This window comes from Centrocercus urophasianus, unplaced genomic scaffold, assembly GCF_019232065.1.
Source record: "Centrocercus urophasianus isolate 14NV4802_14NV808 unplaced genomic scaffold, USGS_Curo_1.0 seq_10, whole genome shotgun sequence".
In the NCBI taxonomy this organism is placed as follows: domain Eukaryota; kingdom Metazoa; phylum Chordata; class Aves; order Galliformes; family Phasianidae; genus Centrocercus; species Centrocercus urophasianus.
The window spans coordinates 53,457,316-53,476,100 of record NW_024884142.1 but is presented as its reverse complement, the minus strand read 5'-3'; positions in this window follow the sequence as shown (position 1 = coordinate 53,476,100).

Here is an 18,785-nt window from a genome sequence, read left to right as displayed (position 1 = left end):
AAGCAGGTGGATATCACTAGCTATCATATAAAAATAAAATGTGACCATATTGCTTTGTAATAAGCAAAAGGGGGAGGGGTTGATCTGGTTTTTACTTACATTATTTGAGCTGTACATTCTGTAGTTATCTGTGGAATTTCACGGAGAGTAAGACCCAGAGTATAAGTTTCTGTGTATGTTTGTCATATAGGGAACGACTGCATAGTGGGCTGTTACTGGAAAGCATGAATTTTATTATTTTTTCTGTGGAGCTGAATGAAACTTGATTGCAGTTCTCTTTTTCTTTGGTAATGAGTACAGAAACAAGCTGGTTCAGGCAGTGAAGCTGTCGTCTTGATTAGAATCCCAAGTTTGATTTGAACTAGCCATTTGTAAGACAGACATACATATGCACAAACATACACACAAAGCTATGAAAGCAGTTCCATCTGTTTTTTGGTATGGCTGGGTCATAATCAACAAGAGTGCAGATATTTCTTTTTCTGCATTTGTGACCTGACATGTCTTCCTTTTTGCTGTCATTAAACACTGCTGTCCTAAACTTAGCTGGTATCAACAAAGGATTTGGTAGAGAGAGGAATGGCAGTTTAGAGGGAGGTTGTTGTTTTTTTTAATTCATTTTTTTTCATTCTGCGTTGAAGAATTTATTTTTCCCTTCCTCTGTTCTAAGTAAACATAGTACAAACTATACTTTGAATAAAACACATCACAGACTTCCATGGAAACTGCAATCTGCATGAGGAAAGAACGGAAAGTGGTCAAGGTGATAAGAATACCTTCTGTAGCTCCATGACAAGATACAAGCAGAACCCTAGCAAGTGCAGAAGAAGCCAACATGACAATACAAAGCTAAGTGAAATCACAGTGTTTGAGAGAGGGAGGGAGGAAAGGGATCGGACATATGTGCCCAAAGTCATTGTTTCCTGCCAATTAGCAAATCCTTGACAAGTTACAAACATTCAGGATCTCTTTTGGGTGGACCTTCAGGGAAAGTTGAGAGAACAGATTAAAGTGAGGATGTCTTGTTTTCTCTTGAACACCCTGCACATATGACTACTTAATGTGTTGAATTAGACAAACATCTGCTCTGCATGTGAAACATGACAGGTGCCCGCAGGTATATACTATGCTGATGTTTACTGGAGACACTCTTGGCTTATATCTTCAGAGGGCTGTTTCAAGTTGAAACTGCTGCAAAAGTCTGGACTGTGATGAAAAATAGTTTATCTGGCAGATTCTGAAAAACATGGAGATGAATACATAGCTACCAACTTTTTGATCAGGTATATTTTTAAGAATCCTTTTTTGAAAAACGTTTTTTTTTTTTTTTTTTTTGTCCTTATTCTTACTCTCCTAAACATGCAAATACTCAAGGACTCTCTCTCTCCTTCTTCTATTTCTAAATGTTTATGTATTCCTACCCAGAGACTTGTCCAGAGTGCTGACGCTACAGTTTGGTCTTCCACTCAGAAACCCTGGCAACGCTTCTCTTCTACTCCATCACAGATCAGCTGCTGCAGTCATCTGTCTTGCTCCATGATCCACATCTTCCATCACACATTTCCCTTTTCCTCATCAACTTTCAGATTTTATTCCACTACTGTCACTTCCCTGCTGCTCATTCTAGGTGAACTTTTAGTTCTCAAAGCAAATCATTCCATAAGTTTCCAGCTCTTCCTTCTATACCCATTTCTCTGCTCCTTACCTCTACACAAATATCCTCCTTTCTTTTGATAACTTTTAATGAAAACATAGTGATGACTGCACTATGCTAGTTTGTACCTTTCTTCTGAAATAGTATCTGTAAATGTTTAAAGATCTGTATTTATATTACAGATGTAAGAACCAGCATCACTTATTTTTTGATCCAATTTTTTCATCCATGTTGCTCAAATTCAAGAAATAAAATGATGAGGGCAGTATATTCATGATCTCTCCATGTACAAATATATTGCTTTCAAAGGTTTGCATCCAAGTCATGTGATCAAGCTTTCCACTCTGTCAGATCTCCTAATTGAAATGTTCATGCTTCCTTCCAAATATGAATCAGCTGAAAGAAACTAGGTTGCTTAAATATCAGGGGCCAGGAGCAGAGATATTTATAACTTCGCTCATTTTTATTTAAATGGACCAGTAGCTCTTACCCAATGAGCTCAGACAGAACATGTAACAGAGTATGAAGGAGCATGAAGCCCTTCAAGAAGAGGATGTTGCATGCACAGCCTAAGGTTTCATTCCTATGCAATTCTCTACATGAATGAATGGTTCTACTGACTTTTTCTTAATGTTGAAGTGCAGGAATAATTTTTTTTAACCAGCAAAAAGGCTAAGTGGTTTGATCAGGGCCACAGATCAGTATGACAGAGACTACTATAATATTCTAGTAAGCCAGTCAGATTGAAAGCTTAAATTCTGGAAACAGGAGTCACCTTTTATCATATATTTGAACTGTGCTCAGCAACTGAACTCAATCCTTGCTGAGGTTTCTGAGTACTGGTTTAATACAGATAGTAAATGTCAAGTAGACCAATGTGCATGGGGCTTTACATAGCCTTTTTACTCTTAGGATCATAAAAACTTAAAACCTTCAACAGAATAAGGTAGGTCTTCTTTTAAATGCCTCAAGCTACTTTCCTGGATTCTTTAAAATAAAAACATACTCTACTTAAGAATGGTTTCCCATATGGAAATTTTCCTTTTGGGTTGTTCTGTTCCCTTTATAACTGCTGGTGACAGCATAGCATTTGAGGCATAAGGAGGAAGTTATGCCGAATAGCTATTAAGAGAGGAAATAAAACAAGAGTGGGCAGATGAAGAAAATACCATGAGTAAGCTTAAAAGGTATATTAAATCTCTTCATCTGCATTGACCTTAGAATGGTACTAATCATGAGGATTAGCATGTTTCCTGTGCATAACAATAGGTTGTGCCAGCTGCTGGAGAGAGATGGTCTGGTATACCCACTCAGATACTGAAGTGCAGCCTACAGATTGCTTATACACATAGTCATGAAACAAATGCTGGCATCTTAACATGCACTGCAAAAATCTACCAGGAGGGCAGAAGAAAGAGGCATTATCATATATCTAAAAATGTACCCAAAAGCTAAAATATATATTCTCAGTAAGTTATAAGACCAGCTTCAATTCTTCCATATCAGATTGTCTTCAAAAAGAGCATTAGTTGACATTATTAGTTTCCAGATCAGCACTTCCAATCTTCTCTACCGTTTACTCACGGATAGAAGAGTTTTGTGGAAAATTTGTATGGGGTTAATTCCCTCCAATCTACTTTCTCCATTGAGTATCTTGGTGATGGATTGATTGAATGACAAAGGGTCACATAACTACGCATACTTTGCCTGACAACAAACCTTCATAAATAGGTGGGAAAACCTTGTGTAGCCTTATCCAGTTGCCGTCTATCCAAACATAACTTCAGTTCTAAGGGACCACGACTGTTTTGTTTGCTGAAACTTAACACCAAATATATCAGAAAAAGTCTCAGTAAATGAAATTCAACACACATTCTCCTGCTCTGATATTCTTTTAAGTAACACTGCCTCAGGATACATTAGTTTCATTATCTCTGTATCTATAATAAGATCCTACTGTATGACAGCCAAAGATTGCCATTTATCCTTCTCACACTGACATGTTTCATTTTGGTTGGTGGAAAGGATACGTTATGTGAACTACAGCCCTGTAATTCCTACTCGGCATTGTATCACGGACATGGCATTTGGCCCTGAATCCTTCCCATGAGAGAAAGGATGTTGTACTGACTCAGAATAAATATTACTGGCTCCTTCAGCAAATGTAAAGTTTCAGTTTCAGCTGAAATGATCTACACAAACTTTCTTGTGGAAAAAAGAAAAAAAAAAAAAAACTATTTGGAAGTAGACAGTATTTTTTTTCATTTGAGGAGCATGTTTAATACAGAAATATTGTGTTGGAAAATTCCCAGTAAGCGTTTCTTAGTTGTCAGACATATTTTGCAATAGGAACAAATTATTAAGTAGCAGCTTATTGCTGTGCACTATTTCTAGCTTGGCTGAAATCCTAATGTTTACAATTAACACAGAAAAATCTAGACTGAATTTCACCATCCTTGATTTCCATAATGGTTAGGAAAAGCACTAAACATGGAACAGCAGAGAACCTACTCTGGACATGTGAGTTAACATTACAGCACTTGTAGCTCATGTATGATGACCTAAAAATTGCATCCCTGTTTTCTCAGCCAAGGGACTTCGGCATAATATCTGCCAGTTGACTCAGCTTGGCAGAACTGATCAAAAAATGATTTCTTTTCCCTTGGGGAAGATGTAAGATAGTTGGCCATGCTTCTCATTGTGGAAATGAGGAAACCTTCTTTTATAAGCTTATTTCTAAAGTTTGAGTACCAAAACATCTTGTGATGCCATAGCTGACATAAAATACAGGAAACAAAATGTTAAAATCTGGGCTGTACAAGATTAGGATTATTCTCCCTAAAAATCAGCATGTGATCATTTCTATTGATGAGATTAATAACCCAGTCACAAATTTATTACCCTAAAGAAGATACCCAAAACAGTCAAAATAATCTGTCCCTAAAAATGCGTATTTATCTCTACTGAGTATAAAGGGATCCTGTGGTAGTGACTGTAATCACTAAATTCTTGCCACATAAATGTTTAAAACTAGATGAAAAGAAACTTACCTTGATGTCTTAGTCAGGTCAGCTAACCAGAATTGCAAATATCACTTTAACTCCCATATAGGATGACTTCACACAACTCTGTTCTCTTTCCACCACTATTTGAGTGTCTGCAGAAGTTACCTTTTGGCAAGGCAAAAAAGAGCCTCTTTACAGCTCTAGATGATTCCATCTTTTCTTCACAATTCATCACGAGGTAACATAAAGTATCATGTCATGTTTGCTTTACCATACACCAAATCGTTAAAAAACACAGCTGTGCCAGTACTTCATTATACTATTCCTCAGGAGCAGAGTTAGTGCTATCTCATATAGAAAACCTTCTTTATGTGCTACTGCCAATCACAAAATGGATGAGGCAGGAGCCATGATCATTTAACATTCAGGCTATTTCAACTTCAAGATTTATGCTTCATATCAGCTTAACATATCATTGTAATGCATTAGGTAAGAAGCTATATAATAACAAACACTTTGTTCCAGCTATCTTGATTAAAATTTGTTTGATCGTATTGATTACATTCCTAGTAAAAACCGTCAGCATTATTCTGTGCAACATGTTGCAGCAGAATACCTGTTACAGTTACCTGTGCAATGGAAACTACAGGGGGAAAAATTAGATGATTTGCATTTTTCACATGTAGTTTCTTAAATTTTTGATTGATGTTTATATGTATTTCCCGTAGTTTATTGTACCTCACAACCCTGAAATAAATGTAACAAATTGATTTACTTTTCCTCACTTTTTGAAATGTAGGAAAGTAAAGTGTGCAAGCCAGAACAAGAACTTACTCAACAATGCGACAGAAGTTTGTGGCTGAGCCTGGCTGCTTTGTACTTAGCTTCTGCCACATCTTAGGAAAATCCTAGCTGGTATGTGATGATTTCAGAGAATCAGAGTCACTGAGCTGGGAAGGGACCTCTGGAGATCACTCAGATCAACACCTCTGCCCAAAGCAGGATCAAAGCAGGGATCTAACAGACCAGAGATCAGGGCCAGCTGTTCTGCTCCTGAGACGCTGAAAGCAGCATCCACCCCTCAGAAGGCTGACAGCCCCATGCCCTTTTTTTATGGCCACCATGAATAAAATTAATGCCACTTTCTCTATGGCCCCCACTGAGGTCACTAGCTATAAGCTGAGCACTGGCCATATACTGGCACAGAGGCTATGTTGCCAATCTCCCAGCCTCACAGCTATCCCTTTTCTTATATAAGCTCTGTATTTTATACATACGTATATAATTATATATAATGCAAAAGACCATTTTGTAGCTATATGCAGCTCCAGTACTTCTTGTTCTCTAGAACCTCACTGCTTTCTTGTTCCAGTCACCCTCAGCTCCTGTCACCCTCAGTCTCCCAGTCCTCAACCTGTGCATCCCCTCACTATTGCCAGTTTCATCCAGCCAGTAGAAAACATGACAGCTCTGTTTGTCCAGCAAGAATGAACTCTGCTTTTCCTGGACAAGAAGATTTTTCCCATCTTGCTCTTGTTTCCAGACATAGTCAATATTTGCATAATATATTAAGTATGTGGGGAAACCTCAAAGGATTTGGTTCATTGGTTTTTGGATAAGCACCTGAAAAACTTGGCTGTTTGTGCAAACCTAATCCAAACAATCTGATTCTTGAGTTAATGGGCTGGAAATCTTCTGAGAACAGGTTGTCTCACAGTACAAGATTTCTTGTAATTTTAGCTTCTGCTGTTGGAAAGGGTGTACAATGAAAATAACCTCTTGTACTGTTTGGACACTTCCTTTCAAGGACTCAGGATAAGCAAGGAAGAAAGTTACCCAAACTTTTCCTGCGATTAAAAAAACTAGTCAGCTTATAAGCATAAGTAAGCTTATATTTCAGGTGAGAACATAGGAGATTGTGCCATCCCAGCCAATTCAGCTGTTCTCTTAAGGCAGTGTTCACACACTTTATTGATATGCATCAGGTATTGGTAAAATAATACACTACATGCTCAGACTGACTGGCTAATAGGAATCTGTCAAACTAGGAATGCTCTAACAGTCACATCATAATAACACAGCACTACTGAAGGTAATCAATTATATACTTGCCACCATTCCTCATGTATTCTATACGGATCATGGAGTTATGGTTATTGGTTGCAGTGTGTATTAGCAGGTCCCAGGGTCAGCAGAACAGAGTTAAATGATGTAAGGGAGTAAGAAAATGATGATCTATGTTCAAAAACAGCACTAGCCTTGATACCTATTTACCTCATGGAGTATGTTTATATACTGAGTATGAATAATCAGGTTCCCTGAAAAAGGAGAGAAAATTGACAGTGCCAGGGGCAAAACGGTGCTTTCCATTTATCAAGAATTTGGGATTGAAAGGTTATTTATTTTTGGAGGTGCTGCATGTTGGGAGGAATCACTCAGAGATGGCAAAGTTTCTCTCACCAATCTATAAGGCTCTGTACACAGTAGGATATTTATTTTTCTCGCCAAAGTTCAGCTGAGATCATCATGTGAAAAGAAAGTATTCCAGTGCCTGCTGTGTGCCACTCTCCAATAACAACTGAACCTAAGACCAAAGGCCACAGAAATCCTAGCCTATTGTTATTGCCACTGCTCCTATTTGACAAAAAGGAGTGATTTCTTTCCATTTAATCAGTGTGGTATTTGTGCTTTAGTTTGAAGTATCCACTTACATTTTATTCATGAATCCTTTCAGCTTCATTCCATCTTCACTCTTCAGTGTATTGCATATCTACAGATTCAGTAGACCTCAAAGATAATGCTGATATATCATAACTTATACTCAAGGGAAGCATGAAGGTGGAATAAATAGTGGCTCTGTACTATCACAGACTGTTCCCAGATTCACCAGCGAAGTGGGATCAAGATAGGGAAAAAAAAACAAACAAACAAAATTACACTAAATTCTATCTCTAAGAATTCCCAATTACATAAATCAGTGATATTTTACCCTCTGTATGGATTTATAGATTATTTAGGATCACTGATATAGCTGTCAGCCATACACTGTCAGCAAGTTCTATACCTCTTGTTTTCAGCAGAAACAATCAAACAGACAAATAAAAAAAAGGAGAGTGTTACTTTTATATCCGAGATGAAATCATATTGTATTTTCAAAGTAGATGTCACCTCAAGAAAAATTATGCTCAGGCAGGAGTTTTCATATAAATAATTTTCTGCTGGGCAATCTAAGAGTTCGGGGATTTTTTTAAAGTATCTGTATAAACTCAAAGATTTTTAAGAGAAGGTGTAACGGTGAATGAGAAGACAGGAAAGTAGAAGCAGCCTAGAGCCCAAGCCCAAGACCCTCAGGCTGAATGCTTGCTTAATCCAGAACTCTTTTGCTCATTTACCTCTTTAGGTAATAACATTACCTCTCCAGTGCACCTCTCCTTGCTCCTGCCCAACGTATACATTATGTCTGCTTATGACTCTGGAAACTATTAACAAAGCCAGGTGAGGTTATTTGGACTGAGAAATAGCATCCATTCTCTTATTAAGCATACTGTTTGTTGCTTCTTTACTACAGAGTGTTCTTTTAACCCTTTCTCTTTCTGCATAATACTGAACATAGAACTGTACAAAATGTTGACCTGGCTCGTTTGTGCCCTCCTCCTGAAAGCAATGAGGTTGCTTCACTGTAATTGAACAAAATTTGAACAATAACCCTGGCTTTCTCCTGAAAATGAACAATAGTGCATGAAAGGTAATATAGTCCTGTTTTGCTGAGTGTAGTGCTCTGAAAGGTCACACTGGGATAGAGATTGTGAATTGTTTGGAAAATAGCCAATTTGATTACAATGGGCAATTCTGAGCTTACTCTTTGCTTGTGTCTATCCTGCCTGAAGTGGCACATTTATAATAACAGAAGAACCATGGAAGAGATCACAAGCCCAATTTCTATTCTGTTGAAAATCAGAAAGGGGACTTAAACATCAAAACCAAGATATGAACCTATTCAACATTGTCTGTAATACAGATATGTGAACACATATGAAGAAGCATTAAATTAATACTAAGATATACCTTCTAAAGAGTAAAAATAAACAGTCATTTGAGGGAGAAAATAATATGAAAAGCTACTATCAAGTATCAAAGGATCATTTTCATTTTTACAAATCAAAAAAAAAAAAAAATCAGAACAGAATCTCAAGCATTTTCTCTCACTATCCAAGTACAAGTTCTGTCACTTTCCTGGAATTTGCTGTGCACTTTGCTGTTAACTCAGGTGATTGCCACCAGTGGCTAATGTGACTGATTCAGATTCACACAGTGCCCGAGGTAATTCACATGTGCTCCTTGTCTGGCAAGAAATGTTAACACCCAAAAATTGCAGTTTTTCATGGATACAACCAATCTCATATGCAGAATATAAATCCATATATTTCTTATAACAGTGCTATTATTTTTGTCTATATAATTCTCTGATGTGAAGCATTGTTGTGAAGGCCATTACAGAGAAATGGGTTTTCCTATATGCTGTCTGTTCTAGATATATTTCAAGATATTTTTTTAATATATTTATCTAGAGTTTGCAGTCATCTAGTAAGTCTAACACACATCCACCTAGGGTATAAATGATCAGCAGGTCTGATGTCTTTCAGCAAAATGGTACTACAGGCTCTTGCAAATGGGTTGCTTACAAATTGAAGTTCCCATGACATTTCTTGCATATTTATAAGTATCTGATTAATGAATAACCATAGATAGTGGACAGCAATGGGAACAGCAATGGAGTTCCAAATGACCTGAGTAATTTTAGAGAAGGCCACATCAACCTGTTTGTAAATTCCCTTGTTTCATTTTGTCATACAGGCAAGATAAACTGAAATCAGTCATTCTCTCTAGTGACCTGGTGTGATGACAGCATAATTCACTAATGAAGTATTAGCACATCATTCTCTGATGGAAATCAACTGTGCTGTTTCTAGCTAAAAATAGGGTTTAAAGTACAGTCTTAATAAAGAAGCTTCTACTATCTCTAGAAGCTTCTTTAGGTTTCTGCTTCCTGATGAGTTTTATTGAAGTTTTGGAGATGGCTGTGAACCAGATGTTCAGTACTAGCAGAAACAGTAAAAGTCTCTTTACTCAACCTGGTAAAGTGTCAAGGAGTAACTAGAGACTCCACATTTGTTGACACAATCTGTTCTTTCAGAGCATTTTTTTCTTTCTGTGTTCCTGAACCGTACGGGGACTCTCATCCAAATGCTGGATCTTGGTGAAGAATGATCATCGCTCTGGGTTTCTGGAATCCATACATCTTTTCTTAGTTTCATTCTTTTCTGCTATGGGTGTCTGTGATGCTTTTAATGAAATACTCTTCTGTCTTAATTTCCAAAGAATAATATGAAGAATTCACACCCAATATTAAGGATTAATGGTCTTGTTTTCAATTTTTAGGTCATTGAGTACACCTTTCAAAATCATCTATTTTGAGATGGTCTGAAATATCCGGTTTAATAAAAGGCTTAAGGTTAAAAGGTTTGAGAAAGACTTCTCATGTGAGGCGTTTTAAAGCCATCATAAATAGACAGTCTCAAATGGAAAGCAGACTGGACTGTAATTTTTTCAGACATTTTCAACTACAATTGAGAGATTTAATGTATATTTCCAGCATCTTTGCTGTTCACTGCTGCTTCTAACCGAAAGTCAAAAATCACAACACTGTTCTTGGCAAAGGAGCTAAGGGGAAACAAAGACCGAACAAATTATATACTTTTATTCAGGTTACCAAGTTTCTCTCCGACAGAAGAAAATGCAAAGAAATTTGCTTATTTGTAAGCTTTCTGAGGGAGTTATCAAGACATTATTAGAAAGCAGAGTTTAGGCAGCGCACACAAAAAGATCTGATATTCCTATTACTTTCCCAGCCTCAAAAAATGAAATTTCATAGATTCATGGAATAATATAGATTGGAAAGAACCTCTTTTTGCAAAATGAAACAGACAAAAAGTGGGGTTTGTTCAATTGAAATGTATCCTATGGCCTAGTTTCTTTTTTTTTTTTTTTCCAGTGCAAATCAGATTAAATTCTGAAAGAAAAAGTTAGTTCTGACTGAAAAAAAAAAAAATCAATTTTGTAAATAGCGAAGTAGATATTTCTTATTGAAAATGTGATTTATTAACAAATAATTCACTGAAATAAAACAGCTCATTTCCTGAAACTCTTTTAACAAATCAGAATTTTTCATTGAAGTGTATGATGAAAAATCCTTAACTGTACAGGAGAGTCTCTCTCTGTAGATAAGCTGTATCACCTAAAATTTCTGTTTCTGCTTACGTAGTTTCTATGTTTTCTTTTCACCTGTATTGGAGGTCATGGATTTTTTCTTGACTTCTTTTGAAATAGTTTAGAACGATTTAAACACATCAAGAGAGTAGTACTTCCCACAAATCACCTTTTTGAAACACTGCAAAAAGTAGTGGCATTCTTCTAATTGCAGAAGTGGCAACTTACGCTAAGCATGTGTGAACTGATGCTGCACTTGTGCAGACAAAATAAAGCAGCCTGAATCACCCTGCACCCATCAACTAAACTAAAACTACTAGCCCTACAGAACTGCTCCTGTATAAATGTCAAGTGGTGTCACAGTTCATCTCTTCTCTCACTCAATCACAGTACATAGCATTTCTAATGCAGAAAATACTGTATTTTCTATTTTATATCAAAAAGAAAAAAAAAGGAGGGCAGGAGAACAGACTCAGCTTCTTTAACTCCTTCTTTGTAAGTAACCTTGAATGAGAAGTGCACAGCTTACACCTGTGCATCTCATAAAGAATATATGTCATTTTACTAAATAAGTATCATATATCTCAATAGTAGGGTCAATTCTGCCCCTGCCCCCTCGCAGTAGCTGATCTATCAAGTTAAATCACAGATTTTTTGATATGAGTGTCAATGTAGATCTGACATTAAAAAAAATAAGCCGTGGTTAGGAAGAAAAACAGTGAAAAACAGTAAAAAAATTAACTCCTTATGCTCTCAATTCCCTAAAATCTAGAGAGGACAGTGTACAGTTTATGCTCATGTGCAGAGGATATTTTAATTCAAGTACTTTTAATACATGGGCAGTTTTCCATGAACCCATCATCTCTTTCCTTTTTTCAGCATTCCTAAACTACATGTCTTCTTTCATTCATTTTTTGCTCTTGCAAAAACTTTGTGCCTCCAGTTTCCACGTTCTTTCTTTATCTACGCCTGATACCATGGGGGACTGCATTCACACTCTCTCCTGAAGTTTTTTTGTGTGGCAGGCCTGCTCACAGCAGGGGACTGGAAGCAGGTGATCTCTAAGGTCCCTTCCAACACAAAACGTTCTATGATTCTGTGATTCTCTAAATTGAACAAGCTTAAAATACATTGTTCCCAGAGGGCTTTAAAGACTCAAACATCTGCTAAAACAGAGAAAGCCAGTTGAATTAATAAGAGTCAAACTAATATTTTACTGGATCAAGAGTTTTCCTCATAGAATATTTTTCCACAAACTCAATGTCAAAATTTTTAATAAGAATAAATATACAAGGTTCAAGACGCATGGGATTTTTAAGAAAGAGAGAAGAGCAAGGCTTCCTTCCCAAAAGAGGCACCAGTCCAGTATTAGGGGAGTCCTGTCTGTGCAAATAACACAGCTCACAGCACTGCTCCAACAGCTCAGGACTCCTACAGGTACAATACCTCAAGTGGAAGAGGCTGAGATGCAGAAAAATGAGCAGGAGGGCCTAGCTCCTTGGGCACTTCCCACTGCCTCTTAGCAGCACGTTGTCTTGTGTTTGCTGGTGCTTGGCTTCTTCTTCCCTCTAGGTTTTATACAGCCTCATCCACACTGCCTAAGGGTGCAGATCCTCACCTGTGCCATCCTGCAGACCTTGTCTGGGAACACTGTGGGAGCTGATGCAGGCTGCAACAGGGCTTACGATTTGACTGTTTGGATGACCATGCACCAATATCCCAGCTCAGGTCCTAGCCTTTTTTTCTCAGCCTTTGGGGCTGAAGCCCTTGTTCCAGTCCAAGCAACCTAGACTTTAAATGCTGCATGGTAGATCACCCTAAACAGGATGACTCTGATCTCCCTTGTGTGCATTTATGTTGTTGTCCTCTGCAGGCAGGTCCCGCTCCCCCCCTGCATTACTGCATGTTGATGCCGACTTGGCACTGCCTGGTCATGCATGACCAATGGCCTTGAGGGGGGGCAGGGGAGGATCTGAATGCTGTTTCCAAAGACTGTGTATATCTGCAGCATCTCTGATTTCTGTTTTGAAAGATTCTGACTTCATCCCAGTACAGAAGAAAGTGGGGGAAAGTACATAACCTTGAAAAATTTGGATAAATATTTTCCTGATCATAATCACTCTGAAGCTTCTTATGCAGTTAAATTCCAGTCTGACTTCCTTCAAAGTCAGCACTTGCTCATTGACAGCAACCAGTGAAGACCACTACACTGCAGAACTGTTTCAAGCAGCAGTCCTACATCCATAAATGATATATAAAATGCTACTAGCTTGACAATTAAGAGGTATTGCTGTACTCAGTTCATATCTCCCTGCTCAGAAAGGTGACAAAAGTTGTGTACATATAAAATGTACTCGAATAGAACTAAAACCAAGATTCTCATTTATTTCAGCCTGAAAAGATCAAGCCTGGAACACTGCTTTTCCCAAAAAAACCTTGAGTTCACAGCTCTCACAGTGAAACCTCTATACCATGAGCTCCAGTTCAGCTCTGCAGGAGGGGTTTGTTTTATCCATCAGTCTGCAAATAAACTGGGATGTGATAGGCAGCGCAACAGAGTCCTGCAGCAGGGGAACATGGAAAGGAAAGGACACAAAGGTCGTGAAGAGTCACACGTTAGCCCTCCTTAACATATTCCTTTAGATACACAGCAAATGTTATTCTGTTCTTAAGATTGCATGTCCCAGATGTTAGTTTCTGTACAAATAATGCAGAGTTACAAGAGGAAATGCTTTAGGTTTACAGTAGATACCAGGATTTCAACAGACATTGGGTTTTCCAGCCAGCGTTGAGGGTTTGAGAGTCTGCAAATACTGCCTTTGAGAAGATCCTGCAGGTCTCACAGTGCTGCTCACCTCTCTGCAGACTCCTCCACTTCTGCAAGGTGCTTTAGGGGAAACAGACGTTCATACCATGCTCATATCCAGTGTATTAATTAGAACTAAGTAACTGGGCAAAAATGCAATATGTGCATAGACATACACAAATAAAATAAGAGTGGAGGAGACAAATTCATCTAATGACCAGGTTGATCAAATTACTTCATATAAACCAACAATTCCTTACAAGCTCTGTGTAATAATTTAGGGAGGCTGCAGTCTTGTTTTGCTCTTAGACCAGAAAATAACAGGGCTTTTATCAGCTCTCGCTGCCAAGTGACATATTTAAGTTTCCAGCCAAATAGCTGGTACAGGGAGTGTCAATCTCTCTCAGGCTGAAACTAGTGTTGTGACTGTGGCTCTGCTGCCAGTTCCGAGAGTTTGTGCAGATTATTGGTTATCTAACGGTACCCAACCTTTCACTGCTTTTTCCCCTGCAGCTCCCAACAGTGGATTACAGTGAATTACATTGGAGATATTTCAATATTTCAACATGACACAGCTACGTACATTCAATATTTGGAAGATAAATTCAATGAAATATCATGATTTATCATGATTCAGCTGTAGCTAGTTATTTCAAAAATCATTCTTTACTCGCTGTGCTATAATACACTCTGGGGATTCTTGCTCCATATGTACACCAGCAGCTTGCATCAAAGAATGCAAGAGCACTGAAGTAGAGGTGATCCTTAATGGATAAATATGGGAAAATAAAGAGGTGCAAAAGTAGAGACATAAAATTTGTGAAGAGGGTTAAGCCTATAACATGCTGAAAAACGTCTACAAACTTCTTCACTCAAAGAATTGCATTTTGGGCTCTTACTTTTTGCTTGCAGGAACACCTGCCTTGCGAGAGAAATGAACTGTGAGATATTTGCTTGTATCTGGGTTCTTTGGCTGTTGGCATGTTTTCAAATTAGTAGCACTTTGTTGTTATGAAAATCTCTCCCTTGCTGACACTGGGATCTCAACCACCATGCAGGATGAAATTTCTGTGAGTGTACACCACACAGAACACTGAACATAATCATTCATTAGGCAGTAAAATTGAGTGCCATTCTCTCTATTCTCCCAAGAACTGTATTTTAGTTCCCTCAAACTCCCTAATAGCTTAAAGATGAGTTTATATGATAGAATTAGTGATATCTCATTTAACAAGACAGTTGTAGACTCTTGGCAAATCAAAACGGATTAAGGTATTTGAACCCATGTCCAAAATGTTTACATCAATGTCTTTGGGCTCTTGGTGGGCAGCTTTTACCCCTTCAGACTGGCAGAGGCCATAGTATGTGCCATTCATCATTTCAAGGCAGAAGAATTAGGCTTTGACTAATTGGAACATTTGCCTGTTATTTAAATGAAATTTCTTTGCAGTTTCATCAGCTGTGTGGAATCCAGAAAGGCATCAGACTATCCCATCAATTTAGTTAAAAAAGAATAAATGAATAAATAGGCTGACAATTTTCTCCCCTGGGACTCAGACTGTCACTACATTGTTCCTCTATTATTAATTACCTATGTAAAAAAAATTCACTGTATGGCAGTATATATTCTGTGTTGTGAACGACAGGATTAGGTTCCTTTCTGTTTGTCTTCTTGTGTGCATTTAAATCATTTGGCATCAGCAAGTGATGCCCAATAGTGTGTTCACTCTGAAGGAAAAGGAGGAAGTCAACTCATAAACATAAAAGGGTTACAGCCTACTTTTTTGGATGTGCACAATAATGGGGTTAGTTCTTTTATATTTGGTATGAAAGACTAATTTACAACTGCAGCTCTGCTTGTGAGGTTTGAATTTAGGGTGTCTTGCAAGCAGTTAGTGTGTAGGACTGAGATGCAGTATGCTAGCAGATGTCACTGACAGGTCAAGGAGTCCTTCATGTACTGGAAGTCCACTAAGCCCTTAATGAAAAAGGGGCAGAACAGAAGCCAAACACATTTCTTCGAATTGGAGCTTTTTACAAGTGTTTGCCTTGCATACAAAATTCTTGACACAATTTAGTAGAGAAAAAAAGTTAAGAATCTGTTTATACTCAATAAAGCAATACCTTGTAGATTTATTTCACTTAACTCATGGGAGAGTGAAGGAAGCAAATGAGAGGTGGAGGCAGTCAGAAGTTTCCTCTTATTAAACTTAAGACTTTCATCTACCTCCCTTCCAAGTGCCAGAGAGACAGGTATATTCATCTCCACATTGCACCAGCAGGTCTATCCCCAATAAATATTTTTCTTGTATGCCATCTGAATAATTTTTTTAGTCTCATTCAAATAGTGACACATTTCATTTGTGTCTTACAGACTTTGCCATATGCCTTTCATCTCCACTGCTGCAGTATTATTAATCCTTTAAAACTTGTAAAAACTGTGTCAAAGCAGAAATTCAGTCTTCTCAGTCCTACATCCCAAAGGGGTCTCACAATTTCAGAACCAGTGCTGTGTAATTTCAAAGCTACTTCACTGATTCTTCCAGGAAACAATTCCTTCAGAGCTGAAATTTTCACAAGGTTTCAGACATCCAGTCTTTCTGAAAATGCTACCAATAATCCAAGAGAAACACTTTGAGTATTCTCATGAGGATGAGATAGGTTATTTTTTCTTATGGCCCTCTCCTGTATTCTGCAGAAGAATGGTGCTGTCTTTAAAGCACTCTTCAGACAAAGATGTGGCTTTGGGAGATATAGCAGTAAAAATTTGTGTTCCCATTGGGCTTTCTGTATAGTACAGAGCACTTTTCAGCATCTTGTATATTATCTGCTCCCTGCACAAAGGAATTCTAAACTAAATTCCTTGCAGAAACTCCCCCCATATAATGCAAAATTTTAATTTGTGCCTTCTTCTTTTTCAAGATGACACAAATTCAGATTGTCTGGTGTCAACAATTCTTCCTATTCCCCCAAGAACTTCACAGAGCAAAATGATTTCACCTCACAGTCTTCTCTTTCACAGAGTGCAGCCCTAATTTCTTTGGTTTATCTGGTACAACCAGTATCTCCAAATCCCTCTATTATTCTGCTTGCTCTTGATGCATCTTTACCCATCTCTATAATAATTCCTTATAATCAGGTGATCAGAAAGGAGGATGATGGTACAAATAAGGTCTCTGCAGTTCTAAAGGAGGGTAATTTCTTAATACTTAAATCCACTATTTACTTACAATTTGCAAAGGTTTCTGTAAATTTCTGCGTGCGTATGCACCAATTTTAATCCTTCTGCCTCAAATTTGTTCTCACTGTTATCCATGAAATACATTTTCCTGAACTGCATTTTTGTACAGTATGATCTTTCAGAATCTGGTCCTCTGTTTTGTCCAGCTCCTCATTACTCTATCTAGGTCATTCATCTTCCCATACACACATGTAGCTTCTTTACTTTGGCAGCGATCCCTTTTTCTGCATTATCTGCAAATATTTTTGCTCTACAGCATTTTTATGGCCTCAGACTAATAGTATGAATAAGAGGAACAAATCTAGACTCAGTTCTCATCTTTGCAATTCTCTGCTCCTCCCTTCAGCTTACACCCAAAATATTACCATGTCTATGCTGAAGCCATTTCTTAATTCAGTCAGATGTGTCACCCCTTAACCATACTGCCAGTACCATACAAGCCTTTTATGTCTTTGTTGCTGCTACAAAAGCATCATGAAACCTGTGTAACTTGCATCCCCAGCTTCCTCTTGCCAGGTCTTTGTGCCTATGTCTAAAAATAAAACATCATATTATTAAGGCAGGATCATCTCTCTGTTAATCCATGTGCATCCCAAATGACAAAATAATATCTCAGTAAGGACCTGTTTGTCCTCTTTCTGATGAGTTTTAATAGCATTCTCCACCAGTGCTGGTCATATTGCTGTCTGCTTCAGTCTGCCACCTCTGACATTGCAAAGCAATGGCTCAGCACTAAGAGATCTGTGGTACGTGAATACCTCTTCTCAAAACAACACAGCATGATGATTTCAGAAATACTGAGAACAATGGTTTGACACTAAGAGATTCAGTGTACATGCTACATGAATATCAGTTCTCAAGATGGCACAGCAGGAAGATGTCAGAAACACTTAGCTCCTCCTGCTCATTGAGGATGTACGGTATATATTCTGTTGACTGAGTAAGTCAGCCAGGAAGAACTTCATTCAAAGGAATTCCCAATTTTTGACAGATTCTTTCACATACCACATGCATACCACAGCGACTTCCAGCCTGGTATGTATAAATCTCTTATTTTAAAACCCAATCACAAATCATTTTATGATCTCAACATGCTTGTTACACAAGGAGACATCAAAATAGTGAGAAATGTGAACAAAAATCCCTCCCATTTTCATTCTGAAGAAGAACTGAGGTGACAAACAAAAGCTCTCCTGGGCTTGTGAGACTGCTCATCCACCACTTCAGCAACTTTTTCCAGTCCTGGGCAAAGCAGTTTGTCAAGAGCTGCCACAGGGAGAGTAGAATCACCAGTGGTCTCTACTGGTGCATTCCTGCCCCAGGCACACAGGACAGTTTTTCAAATCTCAGGATGGGTTTGGCTGCCGTCTGCAAACATGAGGCATCATGAGTCGCTCTCTGCTGTGGTGTAGATCTTTTAGGGCAGTAGGTTTGTCAGCTGAGTAAGTTCAGCCTGCTAACTTAGCCCCTCGGGAAGAGGTCTTGGAGACATCTGTAAAGCCCAAAAAGGGCTGGATTTGTTGGAAGAAGCATTAGTGATGGGGATTTTCTACTCTCATTCAAATTATCTACATTTTCTTTGCATGGTCAATACTTTCCTTCAGCAATGAGAACTGGTCCTCCAATCTGCTGAAAAATGTATGTAGTTTGCAGTAGTTTACAGTCAACATCCTTTAAGCATGCCTCTTGTTCAGCCCAATACAGCATTGATCAGCCCACTCTAGCTATGTCTCTGTTCTTTTTTTACTGTACTAATCTCCAGGAGACAAAAGCAAAAAAAAAAAAAAAAAAAAAAAAAAAAAAAAAAAAAAA